General features: G+C 46.9%; 1 protein-coding gene across 2 annotated transcripts in view; it reads right to left on the bottom strand.

Moving 5' to 3' along the window:
- Window positions 1-25,000, bottom strand: part of LOC139749449 (atrial natriuretic peptide-converting enzyme-like) — a 1,171,820-nt gene that overhangs the window by 880,420 nt on the left and 266,400 nt on the right. The gene's annotated exons all lie outside the window — the stretch shown is intronic.

Here is a 25,000-nt window from a genome sequence, read left to right as displayed (position 1 = left end):
CGTCACCAGGAGGGCGATATCGCAGGGTAATAATACTACCCTCGATCACGACGGTACGACCACTGGGAACGACGGTACGACCCTCTTGATGACGACGGTACGACCATCTTGATCACGACGGTACGACCCTCTTGATCACGACGGGACGACCCTCTTGATCATTACGGTACGACCCTCTTGATCACGACGGTACGACCCTTGAGGTGCGATCCTCAAGCACGGCAGTATGTATTTGATCGGTACGATGACCAGGCCTCTGTCCTGCTGGTAACTTTTCTGGAATCCTCCACCACATCCATTCAACCAACGAATGCTTCAGTCACGTCAAATCTTCGTGCCCACACTCAAGCTTCCCCCACAGATCACCACTAATGTCTTGTACTTCGTCATAAGAAACCGAGAAAAGTGGCACCTCGTCCGTATACAATGAGTGAGGAGGTTATCGGCCGATAATTTCGGCGTTTTCAGCATCGGTATCGTGTGGTTGTGTACACCCCATAACACCGGTGCCACAGTGGACTCACCCAGGGTACACATACCAAAGATCGGAAACTGGTGCTCAGAAGACTTGACCTCTACACCGTATTTCCGTGTACCCGACTCCTCCTCTTCCTCCCCCCGCGAGCTGTCCGTAATAATCGTGAAGATTACAGACATCTGTACCCTGTACCATGAGTCTGCTGTATCAGCACTGTACCACGAAGCATGCGTCGGCCTTATATAAGCGTCAGCTCCAGGTTAGATCATGGATATGGGACGACAGGATACTACTGGGAACGGTACAGAATATACAGCACAAGAGGATGGGTTTGGTGCACTGAAGGGAGGTGGTATAAGTGGGAGGCGCTGGTACAACATGGCAGAGACAGTCCTCAATGGATGAGGTGGTACAATACAACAGGTAATGTATAACATATGGTCGATACAGTAGCACCAAGTTGTTACAGCAAGACGGGACTCATACAGTATTGGTGTAGTGGTACAACACTGTGAGGTAGATACAGAAAGCGAGGATGATAGAGTAAGGAAGAAGCTGATACATAGGGAGGGAAGCTAGAAATTAGCAGGTGGATGGGAGACGTTGAGTACGAGAGGACGTGGAGTTGGGGCAGCAGGGAGAAGTTGGTGAGGGAGACCGAGTGTGGTACCGTAGAAGGATGTTGGTACAACCCTACAAGTGAGATGGTACAAGAGAGAGTCGGCAAAACAGAGAGGGATGGTACAATAACATGCGGATGGTACATCAAAGTGGGGTCAAGTGAAGAGGAGGATACATATAACTTCTAATTACAGACACCAAAACAAATATCACGGTTTCAAAAGCTGAAAATTATTGCATCAAATTCTGTGGCATTTTTCACTCGTATAATTCCCAAACTTCTACCCCAGCTCATCGAGGGGAGGCCAGGGGTACTGTAATTGGCGTGTGTGTGAGAGAGAGAGTTACCCAAATCCCTCCGTCCCATGTCGCATTTCGCACGATATACATCCGTCTATCCATCTTTAACTCCGTCCCCTGTACACGAGATGGATCTAATACACAAAACCTCTTTCAGTCAATGACACACACACACACACGTCTTCACCTTATCCCCAGCGTCCTTAACTAACAATAGGCTTCCATGGGCGACCCTACTCCTCATCGTCTCCTGTAAGTTCGTTCGTCAAGCTAGACGGATACCTATTTCGCAGTCTATCTCCAGACCTTTTACCATGACGCATTCACGGGCCGCCCAGGGTCGAGCGCATAGGCGCGAATTCTGGTTGCGGCAATCGGTCCACACTCAACCCAGCTGCTGTTCATCCATATATACCAATTGCTTGTGGCTTAAAAAGGATCTTCACCATTTACAGTCACACTGGGTCAAAGGCTAAGTTTCAAGATGTATAGTTCTGTAAGTTATCTCGGCTGCTTGACTGTGGATACGACAAAGTCTGGACCCTTGACCCGGTGTTCTGATACACATTAACCCCTTCAGTTGGCCTTTAAGTTGACCCTCAAAGGTCAGGTGGGAGTCCAGGCCATCACAACCAAGGATCGCAAAGTCGACCCAAAGGATCGTACGGTCGTGCTGTACGGGGCGAACGTCTCCCTTCTTCCCAGAGGATTGTTGTGAAAATTACATCTTCCGTTATGGAGTCTGACCAAGTAAAACCTCTCCATACATCGGGTGATGGAGGACGTGAAGACCCCCAGAGATACGACGGGCCTGAGGCGTGGACGGACGGGGGTTGGTGGGGGTTGGAAACAGGAGGAAGGTGGCGGGCAATAACGTACACGACAAATGAAGTATGACAGAAAAAGAGCAAATAAGCGAGATGAAGTGGGAGACGGTGCACACGGTAGTGGTAGTGGTGATGTACATGTGTGGGAGGCGGTGGCGATGGTGCAGGACCTCCTCCTGGCTTCGGTAACACACGTTCGAGTCAACACAGAAAGGAGGAGGAGGTGGGGACCTCTCCACCCTCATCCACCCTCCCGCGTCTCTGAACTCACTCACAGGCTGTCGCCCACCCACTAACACGCTGGGTCTGACACACTACTTACTGAGGTTTCCGAGCAACTTTCCCGCCTGATCATTGAATTAACTGTACAACAGGAGCAGAACTATTCCCCCAATTAACAAAATTATGCTCTAATGGCGACAGCGCGGTAAGGTAACGGGTTCCGTTATCGGTAATACGTATAGACATGTAGCACAGGGAACCGCGCGCCTGAGGAAAATTGCAGGCACAGTCTGGATACGTCGAGCAATGCAGTCTTCCATAAGAGAAAGTTCGATACAAGAATTGTTGTGTAAAATGAAAACAAATAAAAAAATTACAACGAGTCTGTTGATGAGGAACCTCCTGTGTGTGATGAAAATGAGGGCTGCCAGCAGGCACACAGGCAGGCAAACAAGCAAGCAGGAGCAGGAGAGTTACTGGAGCAGGAGGCGACACCCTCACTCTATCACACGGTGACCACCACCGCCACCACACCGCCTCAACCTCGAGCCTCACCACAACCTTCACGCCACTTACTCCAGCCTCGTGTGCCACACCCAGAGAGAGAGAGAGAGAGAGAGAGAGAGACGTTCCACACAGCCAGGTAGTGGGTTACACGCTGTACACTACTGATACTCTTACCATTTGGCACGTCCTCTACACTAAACTCGCTACGGACACTCGTCTAATAACCTTCAGCAACCTGTGGTAGCGTGAACCACTAAGGGCGGTGAGGCTGTATCACTGGGAGTACAGTCTCGAACAAAGAACCGCTCATTTCCGAAAGGAGCCTCCATTTCCCTACTACCGGAAGGAGCGTAGCCTGAAGTTGCAAGGACCTTTAGAAAGGTCATGAGTAACACCAGGACTTCCGTAAAAGATGGTCCCAGGTAATAATAATATATATATATATATATATATATATATATATATATATATATATATATATATATATATATATACATATATATATATAAAGTTGTACACATTAAGCATGCTGCTTGCGTGCCTCCGCCATCAGCTGCGCCTCACAATAGTGGGCAAGCCAGGGCCTCACATGAATACTGTGTGGTATTTTTCTAAAGCTTTGATATTCTGTATCTTTTATTAGGAAAGTGAATTTGTGCAACGAAATGTGGGTTTTCGTATTTCATATATATATATATATATATATATATATATATATATATATATATATATATATATATATATATATATATAATCATTTCCATTAAAGGTTTATGGAAGACAGGTATTGGAATATATAAGACAGAAGAGAAAGAAATGAAAATCGACGAGTTTTTGAAAAAAAAAAAAAAAAGGGGAAAACTCGTCTTCTTAAAGTGGTCTGGACGAAGCTGTCAAGCAAGGCGAGTGTGAAAGTCTCTCCAAGTGACACGCAGGCAGTGATCACAAACAGACATCGCATCATGTGTGTGTGTGTGTGTGTGTGTGTGTGTGTGTGTGTGTGTGTGTGTGGGGAGAGAGAGAGAGAGAGAGAGAGAGAGAGAGAGAGAGAGAGAGAGAGAGAGAGAGAGAGAGAGAGAGTGAGTTCCAAAGCTCAGCGGTGTAAGGAAAAAGACAGACGTGGGAAGGGCCACACCCTCGCGATGCCGACGACCACAGAGTTACAGTATCGTGAGACGACGCAGTGGTTCGTCCTGGACTGTGTGGCCACCTGGGTTACCGCCGTACACTCACTGTATACATGTATATGTAAGTTGATGTATACACATGTAGTTCTTCAGCATGTGGAGGGATATCTTTACCTCTTGTATTATACATCTTTTTAAACTTTATTCATACTATATGTATCTACAGTTACCCTTTCCTTACATTGTCCTATGTATCCACACCTCTGTCATTTCATAAGTATTTCTTCACATCTTCTGTAATTCGCTATTTTCCTAAGCTACCAGCCATGTCTCCTCGTCGACCTACCACTAACATTTTGAAGAACCGCTCAGTTCTAACTCCTTCAGATCTGTTCAGAAACATGTGAGCAATGCCCATGTCTGGGTAACTTCATGACTGCTACCCTCCACCTGTAGCTCAGCTTCTCTACTTCTGGCACAGTACCTGTTGCTCTACTACGGACCTCCTCCAGCAGATCAACGCGTGTTCCTCGTGTGACCAAAGCGCTGATCCATAACTTCAGTGTGGGTCTCGTATAACTGCAGTAACTTTGATAGACATCTCTATGCACTTGGGAGAAGCAGATCTGATGTTTATTCGTTCGTACTTCGCCTCGTTCACAACCCTCCAGACGTGAAGCTCTGGGGACAGTTCCTTGTACTCTAATCAAGCCCAAGTCCCTTCAACCTGACGATTCCTACAGCTTATTTGCTCCAGGCAGTCATAACTAGTTCCCCTTCCACGACGTCCCATCCCCCGTCGCTAGCCAGCGAGTCGAACTGCCTCAACCACCTATCTGGCTACAGCTCAACGCCTTACCTCGGTCTATTTATCGTTTTCCCTCAGTCATCATCTTAACATCAACTGTCAACATATTCACGAATTAACCCAGTCCCTCTTGCTGGCCGTACACACACACACACACACACACACACACACACACACACACAAGGACAGTTTCCTGCAATGGTCACACGTCTTAGTGTCCACCGTCGGTCCTTTACGTACAAAGGAACCATACACACAGTCTGCCTCGTCAGGTAAAATTATTCTCGCTCTCTTCTCGTTATATTTCTTTTTTTCACCAAATCAAACTTGAGGACGCTGACAGCCATCAGCGAGATGTCAGCTACTTTTCATAGAAGGTTTTTTTCCTTGTCAATTTCTTTTCACTCCTCCGGAAAAAAAATTGGCACATGGCGTTTTTGTTGACACTGTATCGCGCGTCCGTCCGTCTGTCCGTCCGTCCGTCCGTGTGTGTGTGTGTGTGTGTGTTAAGGAGAATATCATTCACCTGTGCTGTTACCCTAAATGTGGAATTACAGGTCTGGCCCCATGGAGCACGCACGCACGCACGCACGCGTGCACACACACACACACACACACACACACACACACACGTGATTAAGCTTTTAGAAAACCTTGAGAATCGGAGCGGAGCGAATGCTTTTCCTGTACTAAACAAGAAAAAAAGAATACAATAGGTTTTAATGATGATGATGACAGGAGAGTGTACAGTGAAAGCAGCCATGGTGGTCGTCTCAGCAAGCTAACCCGCTGTGTTCTGCTGTGTCACTAGTGCAGCGCGGCCCAGCCAGCCTGGTTATATCTGGCACAGATGCACGTTCTATATAACAGTAAAGGTATCAACAGACTTGAGAAAACGCAGAATGAAGCCTTAAATAATCATACTCGGCTGCCCGAAGTTCCACTCAAGTATTCAACATGAAGAAAAAACTTGGTATGCCCAACACTGAAGACACAATACTTGAAGTCAATCTTATGCAGATGATGATGATAGTGTTGTGACTAAAGAATTGTTAAACCATATATGTCATGGTACAAGCGAATCTAAATGGATCCAGATAACAGCCAACCACATGATAATGTTTGGTGTTCATAATTAATATAAAATTAGGAAGCAGCAGCATTTCCTGCCTCCCTGGCAGATAACTCCCTTTGACGTGACTACACCTACTTACCCATCCAAAATCTAATTACTTATAATCTTCACCTTCAACACTTGGCCAAAACCAGAGTTCTTGACCATATACAGAAACTCCAGACTGACAATAACATAGCCCAGTGCATCATCTATACTGACGGTTCTCACGACTCTGCCACTGGCAGTGCTGCCATTGTGATCCAACCCAATGGTAAGAGATTACACACTAATGGTACAATAAACAACTGAGCATCTACTCTACAACTGTCAGCCATACTTGTGGCTCTTGAGCAGATAGAAATCACTGCCGCAGACACTTTAATTATCGTCACTACTTGCCCTTAACACCACAAGATCAGAATGTAACATGCTGGTCTCTGAAGCCAGACACAGTTACTCTAACATCATTACTCAAAGAATTCAAATCACATTCTTCTCCTATAGGCCTTCGGTAGCATGACAAAGCTGATGCTTTGGAAACAACAACACTGGGTTATCAATCAGGAACCTTGAAATTGTAACACACTTCTTTGAGGCAAATACACCAGCACACACACTCGCAAGTGTAAATATTTACCATATCAGTGACCAACAAATTAGATGTTCTAACTGCCAGACTAAGGCTAGGCTATAGGTACCATTGGCTCTTTGACCTAACTGGAGATGTTAATCATGTGAATTGTCATGTTTGTGGTCAAAGATTTGGTCACAAACTAAAGCACTAGGTCTTAGAATGTGAAAAAACACGACCATTTTAGTAATATGTCTACTCAAACCTTACAGGAATTCTAATAGTGTCCACCTTTTGCATCTAGTCGGTAAAACCTGTCATGTAAAAGACTGTAATGTAAGTACTCTTATATAATGAACCATATGTGTAATAACCTCTACACAATATGAACCCCCTGGGGTCTGACCAAGACCCTCTGTGACCCCTGTAATCCTTTTGCGCTACCGCTTGTAGGATGAGCATGGGGTGCACGATAAATATGCCGGGGTTACCGGCACGAATCAAATCCGTGTTGAGGGAAGCAGCCAGTGTGGACGAGTCTGGAGTAGCTGGGTTATGGCCGCTCTCTGAGCCAGCCAGACGAGAACTGCCTGCTCACGGGCTCCTCCTTGTATCCCTCTATGACTTACTTACGCTACTTATAGCAAGTGTGACCTAATTCATTACTGCTTTGTCAGCCGGGCAGGGTGAGGGTCCTTCAGCAGACACAAACACTGCAACGTTATCTGAACAGTGTGTGTGTGTGTGTGTGTGTGTGTGTGTGTGTGTGTGTGTGTGTGTGTGTGTGTGTGTGTGTGTGTGATTAAAACTAATCAGATAAGAACAGGCAGCTTCCGTGTGTATGCTGAAAAGACAGAAGCGAAGATAGAAGACACATGCAGGGTAAGCAAGGGAAGAAGGTAATGTAAGGGAGGCCAAGATGAGTGACACATTCTGGAGTCCTTATATGTAATAACAAGAATCTCTTGTTCGTGGTTAACGATCGACCTGGCTCCATCCTTCCGAGCCTCTGCAACACTCCATGAAGGCCAGCACGCTGTCACCTCCAGCAGTATCTTGGGACCAATCTTTTCCTTTACTAATATCAACAAGAGTTTCGAGGGGGAGAAAAAGGCTATCTAGAATGCACAAAATAACTTTACTGACTGGATCTATACGGCAGCAAAGGACTGAAAATCCAGTACTGTTCATATGACTGGACGTCACAAACTCATAGAATACCAGTGAATATATCATTTCTCTACAGCTAAGACGTTGGAGGGACAAACCTGAAGGGGGGCGACAACCTAAGAAACCAGAAACTATCCATCACCCTCACTGTCACTTCTTGTAATCTCAAAAAATATTGGTCTGTGGTGTACTTCAAGGATCTATACTAGGCCCTTACCTCTACCTGCTTATGAGTTGCATTTCTAGTTCGTCTCAGATCTTCAAAGTTCAGCCACTCTGCTGACGACACGACAACGTATGGTTCTGCCTACAGTCTTGAGCACCGAGGTAACCATGTCAGCATGCATAGCCAGTCTTAAGACTTGTCAAAGACTTCCTGCGTTGCCAGCAAGACTTCACTCAGTGCTACTGTGACAGAACCTTGAGCCAGTAACCAGGCTGAACACACGTATCCTTTTCCTCAAAATCAGCCCATTTCGAAGGAGAAAAATCTTCTCAGTCTGAACCAAAGGTACGAACAATTAATCATCCTCTTCATACAGCTCGTTAAAGAGCCGGAACCTAATATAAGTTAACTAAAGAGCAAAACGATCCTACAAGAAACACGATACATGGCGGTCACAGACCCATAACACACCAGGCACTTCCACAATCTGCCCACCAAACCTCCATAAAACCATGAAGAGCTTGAACATCAGGACTGACCTCAAGGAACACATCCTACAACATTACTTTCATTAAGAAACCATTATCATGTATCACTGTGTTATATCCCTGTGCAACTGTCACTACGGAGACTATTGCCTTCTAAACTCACCTTAAAGTGTCTTTATCAACATGTTACCAATACCCAAGACTTCCCTTGAAAGTTTTCCTGTATCATAGATCAAACCTGAATGTTTATATGTTAAGATCAAACATGGACACCCTATCCGCTGCTGATGATCCTAATCCTCCTTGGAGCGCCCTAACAAAATGATATTGTAAACTGCTCCTACGGTTGTAGATTACAGAGGAGAGTCTCCATTGTTTCTTAGATACACACGTTAGTCAGAGGCTCCTTATGAACGCCCAGGCTACTGTACTATATATTCATAACCACATTATTTCTGGAGATCTAGAAACGGAGGATAAGAATGAGGGGTATGCCGTGAGAAAGGTAGGGGAAGGGGGTATGCTGTGGGAAAGATAGGGGAAGGGGTAAGCTGGGGGAAAGGCGGGGAAGGGGTATGCTGTAGGAAAGATAGGGGAAGTGGGTATGCTGTTGGAAAGATAGGGGAAGGGGGTATGCTGGGGGGAAAGGTAGGGTGAGGGGTATGCTGTTGGAAAGGTAAGGCAAGGGGTATGCTGTGGGAAAGGTAGGGGAATGCTGTGGGAAAAGGTAGGGGAAGGGGAGTATGCTGTGTGGTTAGCAAGGTGGAGGATGGTGCGTGGAAAGTATGGTGGAAAACGCTGTATAGAAGACAGAGTTGCGGAGATCTAGAGGGACTCAGGCTGAACCAGGGATGTTGTGGAGGAGGAAGGAGAAAGGGTGGACGATATGAAGGAGGCGAAGTAGACATCTCGTTGGAGAGAGCTAAAAGGAAGATCACTCGGGAAATGCAGCGATGACGGAAGGTGCTGTGAGGGTGGCTAGACAAGAAATCTTCTGAGGGAGGGAGAGTGTGAGGCCGTGAGGTGAGAGACGACATCTTTAGTGAAGGCGGTGTGATATCCCTGGTGGGTGAGTGTCACCCGCAGCCTCCCTCCCTCCCTCGCTAATGATCCTCACGTCGCTTCGTTCAGACCTCCACCGTCTCCTAGCCTCCTCCGTCCCCAGCCCACAGGTTCTCTCTCTCTCTCTCTCTCTCTCTCTCTCTCTCTCTCTCTCTCTCTCTCTCTCTCTCTCTCTCTCTCTCTCTCTCTTCCTAAACCAGTATAACCCTTCCCTGGCCTTTACCCGTATACGTTACCTATACCTCCTCCTTTCTCGGCCTTACGCAACAGACCGCCTGGTCCCCTTCTTCTTCGACCTTACCTAACATCTGCCTGCATCTCTCTTCCTCGACCTTACCCAGCAGCCTTCCTGGACCCTTCTTCCTCGACCTTACGCGGCAGAACATCAGCAACCATCATCTTCCACCTCCCTCAGTAAATCCCACGTTAAAATCTCCTCCCACATCGTCCAGACAATGAGAACATAACTCGGCCTCTTTAACAAACACACAAGCCTGGCGTAATGGCTGTCTTGTAGGGACTTGTAAACAATACCTCGCACACTAATGGATCGTGGCCAGGGTATAATTACACCTTGCCCAACACACTGTGTATCCCTCTTCCTCAATCGTCCTCAGGAGTTTGTCTACTTCTTTTCCTAGAATACATAATATCTTAACGAGTAACCTGTGCTTGCTACACCCTCCTATTACGTCTGCACCCCGTCACCCTTGCGTGTTACCCCCTCCCCCTTCCGTCCTGTCTGCACCCAGTTCCTGTACCCAGGTCAGTCCCTTTTTCACGAGGTGATTTACGAAGTAAAGCAGCAGCGAGAGACAAAGCAGTGAAAAAGAATACGGTGCTAAAATGACAAGATGTATGATGCAGGTTAACTGTAGTTTTCTTTATGTTAGCTGAGACGGCACGGGCAGCTGAGGCCCTAATCAAGGCCATCCCATAAACGCTATATATATATATATATATATATATATATATATATATATATATATATATATATATATATATATATATTTTTTTTTTTTTTTTTTTTATACTTTGTCGCTGTCTCCCGCGTTTGCGAGGTAGCGCAAGGAAACAGACGAAAGAAATGGCCCAACCCCCCCCCCCCCCATACACATGTACATACACACGTCCACACACGCAAATATACATACCTACACAGCTTTCCATGGTTTACCCCAGACGCTTCACATGCCTTGCTTCAATCCACTGACAGCACGTCAACCCCTGTATACCACATGACTCCAATTCACTCTATTTCTTGCCCTCCTTTCACCCTCCTGCATGTTCAGGCCCCGATCACACAAAATCTTTTTCACTCCATCTTTCCACCTCCAATTTGGTCTCCCTCTTCTCCTCGTTCCCTCCACCTCCGACACATATATCCTCTTGGTCAATCTCTCCTCACTCATTCTCTCCATGTGCCCAAACCATTTCAAAACACCCTCTTCTGCTCTCTCAACCACGCTCATTTTATTTCCACACATCTCTCTTACCCTTACGTTACTTACTCGATCAAACCACCTCACACCACACATTGTCCTCAAACATCTCATTTCCAGCACATCCATCCTCCTGCGCACATCTCTATCCATAGCCCACGCCTCGCAACCATACAACATTGTTGGAACCACTATTCCCTCAAACATACCCATTTTTGCTTTCCGAGATAATGTTCTCGACTTCCACACATTTTTCAAGGCTCCCAAAATTTTCGCCCCCTCCCCCACCCTATGATCCACTTCCGCTTCCATGGTTCCATCCGCTGACAGATCCACTCCCAGATATCTAAAACACTTCACTTCCTCCAGTTTTTCTCCATTCAAACTCACCTCCCAATTGACTTGACCCTCACCCCTACTGTACCTAATAACCTTGCTCTTATTCACATTTACTCTCAACTTTCTTCTTCCACACACTTTACCAAACTCAGTCACCAGCTTCTGCAGTTTCTCACATGAATCAGCCACCAGCGCTGTATCATCAGCGAACAACAACTGACTCACTTCCCAAGCTCTCTCATCCCCAACAGACTTCATACTTGCCCCTCTTTCCAGGACTCTTGCATTTACCTCCCTTACAACCCCATCCATAAACAAATTAAACAACCATGGAGACATCACACACCCCTGCCGCAAACCTACATTCACTGAGAACCAATCACTTTCCTCTCTTCCTACACGTACACATGCCTTACATCCTCGATAAAAACTTTTCACTGCTTCTAACAACTTGCCTCCCACACCATATATTCTTAATACCTTCCACAGAGCATCTCTATCAACTCTATCATATGCCTTCTCCAGATCCATAAATGCTACATACAAATCCATTTGCTTTTCTAAGTATTTCTCACATACATTCTTCAAAGCAAACACCTGATCCACACATCCTCTACCACTTCTGAAACCGCACTGCTCTTCCCCAATCTGATGCTCTGTACATGCCTTCACCCTCTCAATCAATACCCTCCCATATAATTTACCAGGAATACTCAACAAACTTATACCTCTGTAATTTGAGCACTCACTCTTATCCCCTTTGCCTTTGTACAATGGCACTATGCACGCATTCCGCCAATCCTCAGGCACCTCACCATGAGTCATACATACATTAAATAACCTTACCAACCAGTCAACAATACAGTCACCCCCTTTCTTAATAAATTCCACTGCAATACCATCCAAACCTGCTGCCTTGCCGGCTTTCATCTTCCGCAAAGCTTTTACTACCTCTTCTCTGTTTACCAACTCATTTTCCCTAACCCTCTCACTTTGCACACCACCTCGACCAAAACACCCTATATCTGCCACTCTGTCATCAGACACATTCAACAAACCTTCAAAATACTCATTCCATCTCCTTCTCACATCACCGCTACTTGTTATCACCTCCCCATTTACGCCCTTCACTGAAGTTCCCATTTGCTCCCTTGTCTTACGCACCCTATTTACCTCCTTCCAGAACATCTTTTTATTCTCCCTAAAAATTTACTGATAGTCTCTCACCCCAACTCTCATTTGCCCTTTTTTTCACCTCTTGCACCTTTCTCTTGACCTCCTGTCTCTTTCTTTTATACTTCTCCCACTCAATTGCATTTTTTCCCTGCAAAAATCGTCCAAATGCCTCTCTCTTCTCTTTCACTAATACTCTTACTTCTTCATCCCACCACTCACTACCCTTTCTAAACAGCCCACCTCCCACTCTTCTCATGCCACAAGCATCTTTTGCGCAATCCATCACTGATTCCCTAAATACATCCCATTCCTCCCCCACTCCCCTTACTTCCATTGTTCTCACCTTTTTCCATTCTGTACACAGTCTCTCCTGGTACTTCCCCACACAGGTCTCCTTCCCAAGCTCACTTTCTCTCACCACCTTCTTCACCCCAACATTCACTCCTCTTTTCTGAAAACCCATACTAATCTTCACCTTAGCCTCCACAAGATAATGATCAGACATCCCTCCAGTTGCACCTCTCAGCACATTAACATCCAAAAGTCTCTTTCGCACGCCTGTCAATTAACACGTAATCCAATAACGCTCTCTGGCCATCTCTCCTACTTACATAAGTATACTTATGTATATCTCGCTTTTTAAACCAGGTATTCCCAATCATCAGTCCTTTTTCAGCACATAAATCTACAAGCTCTTCACCATTTCCATTTACAACACTGAACACCCCATGCATACCAATTATTCCCTCAACTGCCACATTACTCACCTTTGCATTCAAATCACCCATCACTATAACCCGGTCTCGTGCATCAAAACCGCTAACACACTCATTTAGCTGCTCCCAAAACACTTGCTCTTCACCATTTATTCACCATATATATATATATATATATATATATGCCTTTGTACAATGGCACTATGCACGCATTCCGCCAATCCTCAGGCACCTCACCATGAGTCATACATACATTAAATAACCTTACCAACCAGTCAATAATACAGTCACCCCCTTTTTTAATAAATTCCACTGCAATACCATCCAAACCTGCTGCCTTGCCGACTTTCATCTTCCGCAAAGCTTTTACTACCTCTTCTCTGTTTACCAAATCATTTTCCCTAACCCTCTCACTTTGCACACCACCTCGACCAAAACACCCTATATCTGCCACTCTATCATCAAACACATTCAACAAGGGGATAAGAGTGAGTGCTCAAATTACAGAGGTATAAGTTTGTTGAGTATTCCTGGTAAATTATATGGGAGGGTATTGATTGAGAGGGTGAAGGCATGTACAGAGCATCAGATTGGGGAAGAGCAGTGTGGTTTCAGAAGTGGTAGAGGATGTGTGGATCAGGTGTTTGCTTTGAAGAATGTATGTGAGAAATACTTAGAAAAGCAAATGGATTTGTATGTAGCATTTATGGATCTGGAGAAGGCATATGATAGAGTTGATAGAGATGCTCTGTCGAAGGTATTAAGAATATATGGTGTGGGAGGCAAGTCTTTGCTTCTCAAACTTACATTCACTTTTTCTTGATCCATAGTTGCCTCTTACAGTAGCCAGTGATGGATCCACTTCCCTCTATTAGTCTATCAATAGTGCTGTTCCTCAGGGATCTGTCCTATCGCCTGTTCTCTCCTTTCACTTTACAAATGATTTTCTTTCTTTAATATCTCGCCCTAATCACTCCTTCACAAATGCTTCCACTCACCATACCTCAACTCATTATTCCTCCCCGCCTTGCTCTAATACCTCTACTCCTTCTTGTACTGAACACACCTATATTAATTCAAACTGAGGCAGCATCTCGGATTGAGGCAACAGAGACCTATATATAATGAATCGTACTAGAACGCATTTCCTGCATATCTCTCCACCTGAACGTCACCTTTCCCTCCGTTCAGTTTTACAATACCAATATTCATCCTTGCAATAACGTGGATGCTGGGCATATACTAATCTTCCACTCTGTCCTGGAAAACCCACATAATCATAAAACCTGCTTCCTAAAATCTGAAGGCGTTGTACAGGAGGCGTAAGTATCTCTCACATGAACAGTTATCTAATATCCATTGGGCTCTGACTCGACCCAGGATGGAGTACTGATCACGTATTTGGAGTGGCTCTTCCTTTACCACTTTACCAACCAGAGAGCAATCAAAAGTTTTGTGTCTCATCCATTCTTAAGCATCACCTCTCTCCAAGCATCCGTCTTTATCCACCGTGATGTTTCTGTCCTCGACCCATTCTACAGGAAATATGGCCATTCACATGAGCTGTCTGCATGTGTCCCTGCCTCCATCGGAAGGGACACCTTTAACGCGCATCTGGCAGTGGTTTCCCATAGTTTGTGTGTGGAGATCAACCACACGAGCAATGACCGTTATGATACCTCCTCCTCCGCTTGAACAGCGAAGCTGAGGAACTCTCCTCTCTCCTCTATTTTCCACTCCTTCTCATACCTTTCAACCATTCACATTCAGATCTACAAACACCTGTGGGACTCTTGACTAATTTCTTCGTCCTCTCTTTCCCTCTCATCTTAGACAGCCAAGATAAGGACGTGTTTCGCTCAACCAATCTCGGTCACTCTAAAACAAAGTATATACATCCTGACATGATGGAGGTGTCTCCTCATGATGGAACAATCTAGACATCAAATAAAGATAACAATAATGATAATAATATCTAATAATAATAATAATAATAATAATAATAATAATAATAATAATAACAACAACAACAACATCAATAACAAGTGCAAGAGTTCTTGTGCTATAAATAATCATTGTAGCAGTAACCACAGCACAAGCTCCTCCTCAATCACGCCTCCCAAGTCAACCTCGGCTCCAGGTATTACTAACGGTCCGCTCCAGACTCTGCTCTGTACATAATAGCGTTGGATGGAGGGAGGCAGGCAGGGAGGCCCGCTTCTTGAACCAGTCCCCATTGTACTCGAGCAACACCAGCGTGCGTTGCAGAACACGAGACCGATATCAGCGTCTCCTGCACCCAGGATGAGCTAGCTATCTAGTGGATGAGTAGTGCAGGTGATGGAGGGATACCTGCATTACAGGTAACATGAGGAACAGAAGGTGCCGGTCTCGTCATGGAGATGTGCCAGATTAATAAGAGAGGCCAGGTAAGCAAACAGGGTAACAGAAGAGGTCGGGTAAGTAGACAGAGTAACAGGAGGGGACAGGTAAGCAAACGGAGTAACAGGAGAGGCCAGGAAAGTACAAAGAGTAACAGAAGAGGCCAGGTAGGTAGAGAGAGTAACAGGAGAGGCCAAGTAAGTAGACGGAACAGCAGGAGAGACTAAGTCAGTCGCCAGAGTAAAGCAAGGGGTCTGTCACGTCACAAATAAGTAGTCAGAATAACAGGAATCATATACTTTGCAGGCAAGTAACATGGAGGTCGAGGCACATCTGCAGCCAGAGTTGGAGAAGGCAGGGACGTGTGTCACACGTGAGTAACGGCGTAAGACAGGTGGGCAGGAAGAGCCAGGTGGGCAGGAAGAGTCAGGTGGGCAGGAAGAGTCAGGCTGGAGGTGCATGCGGGGCCAGCAAGAGGAGAAGGAGGAGGAGTCACCTGCCTCACAGGTAGGCTGGCAGGCACAGCCACGGGGTCGGCAGGGAAGTAGAGCGGAGCACAACTCTGACGTTGACGGATGTCGGGTATTGTTCACGATGCTGTTTACCCACAACAGCAGCGACCCCTCCCCCTGCCGCAGGAGGAAGTACGACTACACTCGCCACCCGGCTCATCGTCTCTGCCACTCCCAACTCACAACACACCATCATCATCGCTGGAGTCACCCACCTATTTCGCTCCAACTTTCGCACATTTCAAGCGTGTCACTTTTCCCTGATGCAGAGCTAACTCTCGGCTTTTATCCTTCATGCAGAGATAATAATTCTGGTCTAATTCCTAAGCACGATGATGCAACCACTGAGCACAACGGTACAGCCCTTGAACATGACAATACGACCCTTGCTTCTGATGGCCAGGGCCCTTAACCTGACCCTTGAGGGTAAGGTCATGGTTCCTATGGCCTGGCCCTTAACCTGAACTGCTACGGGCAAGGTTGTTTCCTAAGGGTAATATCGGTCGTGTTCAAGGGGGTCAATAAGTAGCCAAAGGAGTGTGCGATGAATATGTTGAATTCAGCGACCCACACGCGCGTAGTTCACGTCTGGCTGGTCGGCTCACGGCAGCAGCCAGGTGTAGCACAGTATAGCCTTGCCGTCTATCGGGTGGCGGTTGCGATACTCCCGCGATACTGTGGAGTGAACACGATATATTACCTTCCACCGATGGAAATAATATTCTTGTTCTCTGACACAGAACATCAAAGGATTTCAGGCGTATGTAAACGCGAGACACAAATAAAACTAAAATCTTGGGTCATATTTGTTGATAACTTCGCTACTAATACCTGAACAAAGTCATTGGGTCTCATTTCTATGTATATTTCTGCCCCGAGCCTAAACCTCCTGCTTAGCGTGGAGAGGATGGGTCGCCTTGCTACCGTCTTTCCCGTAATAGAAAATGGTCGTATGATTTTGACACTTCTTGTCTGATATTCAGCAGCGTTCATCACACAGCCTGCAGCCCAAGACAGCAGCTCATCACCTCACTGACACCACCTCCCATGCGGCACAACGAGGCACGATCCTTGGGTATGATACACGAGACATTTGACCTGACCTTTGACCTGACCTGACCAAGGGTCGTGCCGTCGTGATCAAGGGGTTCGTCAATTCTAACGATTACCTAGAACAGAAAAAAAAAAAAATGTTCAACGAATCTTATCATCTGCTGTCATACCTGTTCAACGAGCTGTGAACCCGTTCATTGAACATATCTAATGACGAGAGCAGACCGGCATGAAGACTGTGTGGTAATACAGAAACTATTTACTCTGGGAGAAATGTATCGCTGGTGACCAAAATATCTTTCACGGACTCCGTCTCAAACACCAAGCAAGGTTAACAAAAACGACACTATAACAAAGCTGTACATACCTCTACAGAACCAGGGAACCTTTTCTGTATCCAGTATATACTAAAAAAAAAACAAAAAAAAATTTACATATAGTGTAGCGTCAGAGTTAAACATTCCATGCTTTACATAGCAAAAACACGTTATCTCGGTCAAATATTCTGATCACAATGAAGAATACCTTCACACTATGGGAGGCCTGGACGCAACCAACCAGTTTAGAAACACAGACGAAACGCAGCAAGAGCGTTTAATACACACACGAACACCTCTGTGGTACTGGACCGCAATAAATGTGGGGGATTCAGTACTGTACACGACACTGACATTATTCATATCAGGTTTTAACGAACGCTGACAGGTATTACTCACACAGCCTAATGAACGAAACACGTACGTACGTTTTGCTCCTCTGAATGTTGAACAAGCCATGGCTGATGATGTATTCAGGCGAGCCCCGGACCTGACGAGGCTAAAAATATTTACAGCCTCGTCATTTTTGTCTCCATAAATAACATCAGCATTTACCAACGCTGGGTCAAGATTATCACGTGTACACATTATGTAGCAGTCAACAATGCAAGACCAAAAGGTATCTTGTGGATCATATGTGGCTCATGAAACTTAAATGACGAGAGAAATGGGGGAATTCTGCCAGTACTTCTTCTAAACCTTATGTCTTTAATAAGGTCCCTGGTCGTGAACAGCCCATCTGCCTGACCTAAGCGTTATCATACATGTTATCACCATATGCGTCATGGCTATCATCATCACCACCATCACCACCATTTTCAGATGGTTGTATCATTTCCTCGCTTCCACTGTGACCATCCACAGCTGACGGGAAGGCCAGGGGGTAACGTAACTGAGTTACCCACGGGCAGGATCCCTCGCTCGTAAACATCACCTATGGCTGTGCCAACAACACCAGGGACACCCAGCCTCCTCCATAATTACAACCCAAACACTAACTCTACCGCACGAGCCACCTTTAATCACATTTCCAACTCGTGTAAGGTCACCATATGACTGACCAACTGGATCTCCTGTAGGAGGCGAATGGTGGTCGTGCCGTGGTGGTGGTGGTGGTGGTCGTGCCGTGCCGTGGTGGTGCGGCTGTCTGGTGAGGCAGGGAGGCCCGCCTTCAGTGACAACGCTCCGAGGAAGCAGCACCATCGACCAGACTCCAGCAGGAGCTGAGGTGTGTATTGTTCACCTGTCGCCACCCTCCATAAGGCTAGAATATACCAGCCGGATGGAGCCTCTGCCGCACTCAGCAGCCCTGAATCTTGAGCTGGACGACGGTGTAGCAGACATTACGAGGGAAGGGGGTGTAACGAACACGACCTTCCTGACTTGTGAGTGCTGAAGTGATGGCCAGAACCATCTTACACCCTCCGTGTCAGTAGGTTGTAGACACCAGCCGCCCCAGGGAAGTAATGCCGTAATGATAATAATAGTAATAATAATAATAATAATAATAATAATAATAATAATAATAATAATAATAATAATAATAAGGAGGAGGAGGAGAAACGGTTTACTTGGTAAAATGCCAAAAGCTGAAAACACACTGAATCAAGTTCGATTGGCCTTGATGCAGATGTGATGCCGAACTGCAACGCGGGGACGAGAGAGCTCTGATATTTGGAGATGGCGGTGGCGAGGTTAGTGCGGTCGCTTCTTCCTGAACTGTTGAATAACGACCAAAATGATGGTTGGAGAGAGCTCGGAGGACCAAAGTGATTGCCCCACCTGACAGGTGGTGTAAGAAGAACCAAGGGTGAGTGTGCACGTCTTTGCAGCACTGTTCTGCAGGCCCCTGTTGTGTAGTGGGTAGGGAAGGACGTCTTGACGTGGCAGTGTTGAAGTGGTCCAGTCCATGTCAGACTCGGACGATCATACATTCTGTCCCATCAAAACTAAGCTCCCGGGTCAGCAGCCTTGGTATCTTTCTCCTTACACCTAAACCTTTTATATTGCCCAACTTTTGTCTACACACTATTTTCCTCGAGTGTGAGTGTGAGTATGAGCGAGTGCTGAGGAGTGAGTGCACGTCCACTCGGGGTCAGGTGGACATGTCTGTGGCGTCAACTTCAAGATGATACGCCAAACATTACCATACAGATGGACTCTCGTGTGATTGCCTCTCATGAGGGAAGATGAGGAGCATACAGTGCAGCAACATGTACCTCTTCCCCCTCCACTCTCGCCTTCCTCACCACCAACACAAAACAGTAAATAAAAGTTGGGAATAATACCTGGGGCAATTAAGCAGTGATTATATATATGTAAAGAGATGCAAATATTGTCATGATCTGAAGCGAAATATTCATCTATTCTATGCTTAAAGATATCTATGTTACTGTCAACCACTCTATTTGTCAACGCATTCCATACCTTAACAATCCTGTTGAAGTTAAACAGCTTCGCCTCGTTCGAGGTAAAACGTTTGCCTCTTAACTCGAGGACGAACTGCTTGTAGCGTATACTGACGGAGAGATTCTCTTACTCGTCCAGATCTGGTGCCACTGAGGTGCTCTCGTGCTGATGTTTGTGATGTGGGGAGAGAGTGTTAGGTGCGCGTCGCATGTGATGCCTAGAATACACATCAGATGTCATGGCGACGGTAATTTTATAGACAGAAGTGTTACCGGACTCCGCCTCTTACTAGTTACATCGTGAACGACAAGTTGTCTTCGACGAGGCTGTGTTATCGTCAACAGGAGGACCGCCTTGCTCAAAAGGAGTCCGTCCTCTCTCAGCTCCTGAACGAAGCGCAGCCTCGAAACCGCTGGAGCCGTATCAGTGACATCCTCGGGTATGGGTATATATAAACATTTCTCTCTCAGGAAAAATAACTTCAGCGTAAATATGAGTCACTTTTCTTCCTTATACAAGTCACCCATTAAGGGGGAGAACAAGTTTTATAACAAGATGTTCAAGTTCATTAACTGACACCAACTTTTAATGGTGATTGATTTCCTTTCATTTCGAGCGAGCCAGCTCCGCCATTCCCCCTCATCCGTCCCCTCCTCCCCCATCAGTCCAACACCAAGCGAAGGACCACCACACACACACACACACACACACACACACACACACCACCACCACCTTACATGACGACCTGCCCCCGTCTCGCTGGCCAGTGCGGACGATATACTTGACAGGTCATGCAAGTCATGAGAGTCGTTCTGTGAAGAGGACTTCTAACATCTGACTGGCAGTTCCAAATGCAGTGTAACCATCAACTTCTCTGAGCTGATCGTTAATAAGGATACTGCGGTGAAGCACAAGAGATATGAACAACCACTCGAGTGCTGTGCGATTGTAAACCCTCTACACAAGGACTGGGTCCACCTTACTAGTAGTGACCCAGTTCCTAAAGCCAGGTGCCATCACCTCATAAGCTGCCACGGGAGCCCCTCTTCCCTAACCACCTAGCCCTTCTCTATCCTCCCAGCCTGGAGAGCCCCTCTTCCCTCACCACCTAGCCCTTCTCTATCCTCCCAGCCACGGGAGCCCCTCTTCCCTAACCACCTAGCCCTTCTCTATCCTCCCAGCCACGGGAGCCCCTCTTCCCTAACCACCTGGCCCTTCTCTATCCTCCCAGCCAGGGGAGCACCTCTTCCCTAACCACCTGGCCCTTCTCTATCCTCCCAGCCTGGGGAGCACCTCTTCCCTCACCACCTAGCCTTTCTCTATCCCCCCAACTGATCCTATTCCCCCCAAAATCCTCCAAGAACATCATCATTTTCTTTCGGCTTCGTTCCAAAGCCGCGTTCCAGCCGACTATCCCACCGGTCCCTTACCCAGCCCTTCCTCATTTCCGACCCATCCCGTAGCCTCAACCCATTGCTATGACGAGTCCAACTGGCTGTCACTCACTCACTGGCAACGTGCTTCCTTCATCCATTTCCTCGATCGTTCCCGGGATACGCACCACCTCACATATTTTCTTCCTGTTATGAAAGGGGAGAAAAATAAAGAGTATTTTCCTCTTTATTTTTTCCCCCCAGAGGATGTTGCACGTGAGGACGGCAGTTGTCAGAAATGTTCGCCTGGCCTTCCCAACACACACACACACACACACACACACACACACACACACACGAAGCGCAACACTGCAACTCGGGATTTTAAGGAATTTCATATCTCGTCGTGAATAATGAATATCGTTCAAGCTGTCTTCGATACAGTGACAGCGTTCGCGTTTTAGGCCAGCCCGCTGCCAAAGACAAGGCATATATATAGTCTGGGAGTCGCGCCTCTCTCATTAAGTTCCATGAGGAACCTCCTTACCAGCTCCTCTCCATCGCGTTTCAAAGGGCGGCAGTCATCCACAATACTGCGTAAGAGATTTCCCTGTAACACTGTGTTTCATTACCCCCATAGCTTCAACTCCAGCAGTACACACCCTCACGACTGCAGCCCCCTTCCCCTCATACTGAGCCCTCACACTTCACACCTACTCCTCCAGCTTCTGAGGCCCTCACACTTCACACCTACTCCTCCAGCTTCTGAGGCCCAACACAATCCTCCTGCCGGATGGCAACACTTCACAACAACTCCGCTTACCACCATGCCTCCCCAGGGGACAACACACTTGCTCTACACCTGCTTCAAAGTGTGCCAACCGCCACCTGCAACACCCTAGAACCCACGTGACCCGCAGCACACACACACACACTCTCTCCCCCGCCACACGTTGTTTAGCAACACCTGCGGAACGTCCACCACCTTACGTACATTCTATATGGCATCAGCAGCTCTTGTGTTGAGGGGTGTTGTTCTACACCCGCTGTTCCGATTGTTGTTGTGATGTAGATGATGTGGCATGGTAGATGTTGTACGGCGAAGATGCGGTTCTGTTGTAGATAATGTGTTGTACATGGTGCAGCTGTGTTGGAGATATTTTGCAGCTGGCTATGTTATGGCCGCCACTATTATGAAGACGCTCTTGTGTTGCAAGTGCTAAGCAGCTTTGGTATTGCAGTCCTACGTGTTGCGGTTTTGCATCTGCTGTAGAGCTACAGCTGCAGACGTGCTAGTGTTGTGGTAGTAACCCAGCTACTCCTGGTCTACAGATCAGCTGTAGCCACCACTGTTTTTGACAACACACATCCTCCTATCAAGGATGTTTACTGTAGATGGTGACGTAAAGCAGCACTTCTACTACAGGTATCTCGATCCAGTAGTGCTGCTGCTACAGTCTGTAGTTATAGTTGCACTGTAGCTGTAACGAGCCTGAAGGAGGGACTTGTAGTGTTGTGAGGCTGTTGAAGTACCGTGGTTCCAGATTGTGTCATCACAACTGTTGTTATGTAGCGGGTGTTTTGTTGTTACTGTGGCACCGTGCCTACCGTTGTGATGTGGTTGTAGATCTTGTTGCTGGAGTGCCTGAGGTAGGGCTGAAGCAGGTGATGTGTTGTAGGATCTGTGGTGTTCTGGCTGAAGAATTAGCACTAGTGCTTAAAAGGCCCTGTGTGTTCTGTGGTGGTTACAGAAGTGGTTGTGTCCTGCTCTTCACGTGGGGGTAAACCACGACAGAGTTGTGAAGTCTTGGACATTAGGTGGGAGTGTTGTGCCAGGCAGGCAGGCAGGCAGTGTGGTAGCACCGCTTGCTAGCCAGCCAGCCACTCTACCGTTGCACCACACACTCACCACGTCGCTCCTCCTCCACCACCACCGTGATATCACCCTAACCGCTCCTCCTGCACCACCAGTCACGCACCCTACTACTGCCTACCACTGTTCTCACGCACCCTATTGCTTCTCCACCACTACTACTCTCGCATAAGCTACTACAGCCCCTTTATTACTCTCACGCACTCTACTACCATTCCACCACCATACTCACGCACCTCAACCCTCCTTCACCACCACTCTTGCGCGTCCAACTTCTGCTCCTCCAACACTCACGCACCTTAGTGCTACTACTTCACCAATATCACGCATCCTTCTGCTCCCTCCACCACCTCTCTCACACACCCTAGTGCCGCTCCACAAACACACTCACGCTCTCTACTGCTCGTCTTACCACCGCCCACGCATCCTACCGCTCCGCAACCCCCCACACTTACCACGACATTCCAGCACACTTGAACGTAGTTCCTGTCCCTCATTACAATCCCTAATCACCCGTTCTACTGCCCCCCCCCCCCACCAACTTCTCATAATCACCCCAGAATCCCAAATCCCTCATAATCCATTCCAGAATCTCTCTCTCGTTTCTCATCCCTGTATCTCTCAAAACAGTTACTATCCCTCATAACCCTTCTCTACATCTCGTATATTTCTAGACCCCCTTCGCGTGGCCCTTTCCCCACCCTCATAACTTGTCCGACTCCCTCATACCACTTACCAGACCCTCACAACTCTCCATATTCATCGTAAAGCTTTCCCATGTCATTATAACTCGCCAGAATTTCTCATATTACCTCTCAAAGCCTCACAACTCTCCAGGGGTCCACACAGCACCTCACACCTCAACAATTGACCAAGGGTTCGTAACAACGTTCCTCGTACCCTCATAACTGCTCTGTGTTTCTCACAGCGCCCCTCAGACCGTCCCAACTCTACAGGGTTTCTCACACCCTCATAACTGTTTCAGAGTTCTTCGCAACGCCTCACACCTTCAAAACTCCCCAGCATTCCTCATAATGCTTCTCATACCCTTACACCTCCCTACGGTTCCTTATAACGTCTCTCTCACCCTCACAACTCCCCAGGGTTCCTCATAACGTCTTTCACACCCTCACAACTCTCCAGGGTTTTCCTCAAAACTCTCCAAGGTTCCCTCATAACACCTTCACGTCCTCATAACTTTCCAAGGTTCCTCACACCTCTCCTACACCCTTGCAGAATTCCAGGCACTTTTACGCCGACTCCCCTCCCAACACACACACACACACACACACACACATACACACACACACACAGTGCTATTTAGGATCCTTTCTACTTCCTCCACCTCCTTGCCTTTCATCCATGTCCTTCGCAAGGCTGGCTGGATCCTTGCCCAAGTTTCTCTGCTCTTTCCTTTCCAGTGCAAACAATGTTCCAAGTTGAAGGTAAGAAATGCTGGCAGAAGACGTACGTAAACATGATATCCTGTGTGGAAGACATAGGATTCCCAGGGTAAGAGGGACCCGTGTGTGACGACCAGACAGGTCGAGGAAAGACTTGATTCACAGGCTATGACTGACCCGTGTGTGACGAACAGACAGGTCGAGGAAAGACTCGATTCACAGGCTATGAATGACCCGTGTGTGACGACCAGTGTCTGGTCGAGGAAGGACTCGATTCACAGGCTATGACTGACCCGTGTGTGACGACCAGACAGGTCGAGGAAGGACTCGATCTACAGGTAAGAATGTGCTAGGGCACAGTTAATGGGGAAGACATGAGAGTGTAGAGCTTTCAAGAGCTTTGAGGTGTAGGGAAAGGTTATCAAAATGACCCACCCTTAAGTTGCCGATGTGCCACACAGTAATCATGTGACGCAACAGTTTGCCGAGTATTGCTTGGTCTACCTAGTAGTGGGGGGCACACAAGCACCCAGCTCTCGGG

This window comes from Panulirus ornatus, chromosome 1 (genome assembly GCF_036320965.1).
Source record: "Panulirus ornatus isolate Po-2019 chromosome 1, ASM3632096v1, whole genome shotgun sequence".
Taxonomy (NCBI): Eukaryota; Metazoa; Arthropoda; class Malacostraca; order Decapoda; family Palinuridae; genus Panulirus; species Panulirus ornatus.
Note: the sequence above shows the minus strand (reverse complement) of the source record. Positions and strands in the feature narration are given on the sequence as shown.